The sequence below is a fragment of the Cibotium barometz genome, chromosome 3 (assembly GCF_041138505.1).
Source record: "Cibotium barometz isolate CiBa-2024 chromosome 3, ASM4113850v1, whole genome shotgun sequence".
In the NCBI taxonomy this organism is placed as follows: Eukaryota; Viridiplantae; Streptophyta; class Polypodiopsida; order Cyatheales; family Cibotiaceae; genus Cibotium; species Cibotium barometz.
In genome coordinates, this window is record NC_141048.1 from 21,006,623 (window position 1) to 21,012,214 (window position 5,592).

A 5,592-nucleotide genomic window follows, 5' to 3' on the forward strand; every position below is an offset into this window, starting at 1 on the left:
ACCGACTCCGATAAAGCATCAACTCCTTCAACCCCATCCTCACCTACGAAGTTTGATGCCAAAACCTTGCAATCAGCAGCTATTTCTAAAGAAGTTCCAAGAGCCCACCAACCATCTATCTCTAAAACAGGAAACTCAAAGGAAAGACCCTGGAGCCTATGCATTTTCATCAACAAACCTCAACAAAGGAGGCAACCACATGCTCAAAGGCCTCGTCATTTGATAGCCACTCGACAAGAGACTCTAACCTCATCATTATCAACAATCCCCATGAGTCTCAAACCCACAGCCTCAGCACTAGCCAAAGTCAAGGAAGGCCCCAAACCTTCCACGTCAACCCTAAAGAAAACTCCACCAAGACTCCCACAATCACGATATCTTAATAGTATCAAAATGTGGGTGGAGAAGCAGCTACTTGTAGCTCAAGGCTATGCCAATCAAATTTGGGTGCCTCGATAGTCAAAACATCTTCGTCAATGTAGCAGTCAAAAGCCAAGGAAGAAGAAAAGTACTCCACACAACAACGTCCACAACAAAAGCCTATGTGAGTTCTTCAAAGAACTCCACCAATGCAACAAGTGTGGGTACCAAAAACACTGTTGCAAACAACAAGGGTACTACCAAAGAAATACCAAAGCTTGGGTCCCCAAGCACATCACAATGTCCCCTAACCTTGCACAAAGAAGAAAGCCTCAACACCAAGCACATCGGCCACCAAATTACAGTGTTCGTCAACGATGGGTGCATGTGCATGTACATCAACAACAAGGATACTATGATAGTAATTCCATCATATGGTTGCCAAAATGGAACATTGTGATGAAAACCTCACCACCAACTTCAACCCCACCAACAACTTCACCTAAAGTTCGACAAGAATGGCGGCCCAAGAAATAGCAAGCAAATCACTTAACCACTCTCGTACATTCAGCACCAACACAAGAGCTTGTCTGTTCAAGCAATCAGCAGTCTTCCCTACTGCCTCAATATCATTTCAGCAACAAAATCAAGAAGCAATATGAAGACTTAGGAGCACATCAAGAACAAAATAACAATGCTCTTGTCACCCCTCTGGAAGTAAGAAATGAGCGCATAAGAAGCTGTTGCTTGTAAATCATGACATAGATGACCTATAAAAATAAAAAAAAGGAGTCAAAATTTACAAATTCATAGAATTCCATCTCACGGAATTACAATTCACGGAGTTCCATCTCATAGCTTAAGAACCTACACTTTCACAATTTAAGCCTCATCACGGATTAAGACATCTCATGCATTAACCTTTTCCAATAATTTTCAATAGCCATTATATATATGTTAGCTTATTGTTGTGACTATTCTTTTGGCTAAATTAATGTAGCAGCTGCTCCATGAGTAAATACTCATACTCATGCACTGGAGAACATTTGCACCAAAGCCTCACCACCATCAACAACTTCCACGTACATCTCTAGATAGAGTGCCCATGGTGGGCGAAATACTGGTCAATGGTACAATCCATCGCTTGGAATTTTCATTCAAATTACACCTCTCCAAACGATGCCACAATCTTCACAACTCAATGATTTTCAATCCCTAGTGAAGATCTCTATATTAGCCTCGCAAGTCGACGTAATTCTTTCAATCCTCACCAACAAGTGGCTACTTCCACACATAGCAGTTCAATAAGAGTCTATGACTCAATTATTGTACTTTATGAAATCAGCTTATAAGAGCACTTGAATATGCATAAAAACATAAAAAGCACATGGGTAGAAGAAGATAGGATTAAGTCCTACTCAACAACATTTGACAAGAATCCTGCCACACAAAGGGAAATCATCACAAGCCAATTACTTCAAATGATGAATGTCGCTTCAATGAATCAAATGAGGAACTGAGAATCACCATCTCATTCTGATGATTTAATCTACGTTTTTCCAGGTCCTTCTCTCTCTTCTCTCCCATTATTAACATCTCTTAGTGTCCCCACTACTAACAAAAATCACATGTAACCTTGCCGATGATTGCCAAAAACAAAGTGAGCCAAAAGAAAAGAAAAGAAAAAAAAGCTCACAAAATATAAAAATGCAATCATTCGCGAAAATCCCCATCCCATTAGGAATTCCCAATACACCACTAACCTCTTTATTCATTAACTAGCTTTTCTTATTCCTTCCAAAGGAACAAAGACCATTGAATGTCATTCAACATCAAAGCCATCGACAAAGCTTATTTATTCTCCTCACCCAAAGGTCTTCAACGCGATCACGCAGTAGACGCGATCGTCATCAGGAAATGGGAGAATGTTAATCCAATTCTAGGATTAACAAGAGCTACCACCATTATCTTACATCAAGGAGTCATGGTAGATACACTAAAGGGTCATACATTTAAGATATAAAGCAATAGTGTCCAAAGCTACAACTTGGACGGGCTCTCGTAATGGTGTGACGGAGTATTTATGGCGATTCCCACTTTAAGAGCGTGTGGTAGCAAGTTAGGATGAACTCCTAAGTGATGTACTTCATGGATATATTATGAGAGTAGTCATTGTAATAGCATTAGGCCTCTTATGAGCCTAAAGTGCTCGGCCAACCACAGTTTAAGTGAGTGTGAACGCTTATGGCCATGTATATGAGTGAATTTATCTCATAATACATCATACTCTCCCATTGTGCAATTGAGTCTTGCTCTTGCTAATCTCTCTCCCTAATGCATGCTAGTGAGTGTGTGTGAGTGAAGTGAGGTGAGAGGAGGGACGTGTACTTGTAGTTTCACACGGTAGTGTGAAATGCTCACGGGAGACGCAGTGGAATTGCTTCTTCTCAAGGAGTTATAGAGCTTGGAGACCTCAAGGGTTGCAAGCTCGTCCATTAGAAAGATCCTCATGACAATTGCGATTCACCAGGTAAGCTCTTTTTGGATGTGTTTCAAGGAGGGTTAGGGTGAGCCATAACAGATATTACCAGTGTGTTACAAGTTGTTGTAGCTTTTTTATTGTTGCAGGAAAATATGTCTAATGACGAAATCAATAAGATTGTTAGTGAGAAGTTAGGGACAAGAACAACTTCCATGCTTGGAAGTTCAGAATGACCAATTTCCTTATGGTGGGTAAAAGATTTTAGGACCATGTCGAAGGAGACAATGAGGAGCCTCTTGACTTGTTTGAAGAGAATGCCACTCTAGCAAACATAAAAGCATTCAAGGATTGGAACCAGGGTACAAGGAAAGTCATGTATTGGCTTTCAATTAGTGTCACAAAAACGATGATAGGACAAATACAAGATGCTAACACTCTAGTAGTTGCATGGCAGAACCTGGTGCAGATATTCCAGACCAACACAAAGGCAAGAAAATTGCAGCTAAAACAAGAGCTACATATTGTGGAAAAGAAAAGCATGTCTATCAATGAGTATGCTTTAAATATCAAGGGCATTGTTGAATCCATTGGGTTCATCAATGTATCGGTGGAAGACGATGATTTGGTGAGTGTCTGTTTGAATGGGCTTAGCAAAGAGTACAAGCCATTCAAGACCTCCACTACAGTCAGGGAGAATATTCCCAACTTTCGGGACTGGTGTCTATGTTGATAATAGAAGAAAAGTCACTAGGTGAGGACTCTTCTTCACAAAGCAAGAACACATCAAAATAGGCCTTTTACTCTACTTCAGGTAAAGGCAAAGGTAGAGGTTGTAGTCGAGGCCAAGGTGGTGGCTAACAAGGAAATCAGAATTCTGGACAACAGTCTAATGATTCACATCAGCAATCATACACAGGTAGAAGAGGCCAGTCTAGAGGTAGGGGGAGCCAAAGAGGCTGAGGTGATTGGCAAAGAAATCTGAATGCAAATAACATAGAGTGCTATTATTGTGGCAAACCAGGGCACATGGCAAAGGACTACTATGAAAAGCAGAATGACACTAAAAGTGGAAAGTTGCAGCAAGGTAACTATGCATCATCTAGTAAAAAGGGAGGTGATGACAAAAGTGAGTAGTTGTCTGTGATGCAGCACATGCTGAGTTCCATAACAGGAGATGTGTAAGAATCTCAAGATACATGGTATGTGGATTCTGGCACCTCTAACCATATGACCAGTCATGGGTGGCGAGTGGTTTAGAGACATGCAAAAAATGAAAAATCAGGTTATGTAGAAACACGTGATGATACTGTGCATCCCATTGCTCATGTTGGTAAAGTGTCATTGTCTATGCAGGATCGCAAAATGAAGTACTTGGCAGATGTACTTCATGTTCCAAATATTACAAAGAACCTGGTTTTTTTTGGACAAATGGTTGAGGAGGGTCTGCAAGTGAGGTTTAATCCTCAAGGATGTTTTGTGGAAGACTTCAAAAATCATTGTCGCTTGGTTGCAAAGGGTAATAGAAATGGAGGATGCTATGCTGTAATTGATAGAGATTTATAGCATAGGATGTTATGCTATAAAAAGAGCACTATATCCTCAGCTCATGAACTGAGATAGTGAGTCCTCATATGATTCTCGGACAATTAAGTGGCATCTTCAACTGGATATGTCTTCCATTTTATTAAGATATCGACTATGTCCTGATGTCTAGTTCATGTGCTGAGGACGATGCTCTTTTTTTTTACCCGAGGAGAATGTAACGTACTCATATGTACGTATTTTTGGGTCCATTTGATTCGGTGATTTTTAGCATCTATATTTAATGTTGAAAAGTAGGAAATACATAGAGGACATAAAAGATTAAGTTTGGTCACAAATTTAGTAATTTAGACATGTCGATTTTTTTGGGTCAATTTTGGGACTTTTATGCATGTTTTGTGGTATTATTTGTATGCGATTTCTATACTATACTTAACCATGTTAGATAATGTATAAGAGGGTCATAGTGAGTGGTTTAGCCTAAAGGAAACTCATATGGGGGTTTACATAATAAAAATAAACGCAACAAGCACCCGAAACAGGGCTCGGACATCAAATTGACCATTAATTTTCAGTAACGGCCTCGCATGAGGGTGTAGATAACTTTATTTGTCAGAGAGGTGAATTAAATAAAGTCTGTGTTTAGATAATTGGGAGATTCTGCATGGGGTGGCCGGTATTCGCGAAACGAATCTGACACCACTTTCTAGTGTTATTAAAAAAAACGCATCTTCTCTAATTTGGTTCGAACGCATGTTTTTAGAAAAGATTTTCTTTGATGATTTCGTGCATGCTAATCTAATAATTCTTGTGGGTTGTTTTTTGGGCTTCTTTCAGGGCCTTGAGGATTTTCTATGCAAGAAAGATAGGTAGATAGATAGATAGATAGATAGATAGAGAGAGAGAGAGAGAGAGAGAGAGAGAGAGATTTTGAGATTCAGGCTGGCCATCCTTAGATAGGGAATGTCGGCGGACACAGATTGTGATTTATGCCCTCTGGGCGCCATTTGGTAGAACCCAGAGTGGACGAGATTTACTAGAGGCATACCTGGGATAGCCGATGTCTAGAGTGGTGGTTGGATGGACGGGCGTCGAAAAAAGGCCCTATTGGCTAGATCTTTTGTTGGTGATTATCTCTCTGATTTTTTGAGATTTCTGTATTGACAAATATTATTGATACTTTGGATTTGTAAACGAAAATGATTTAT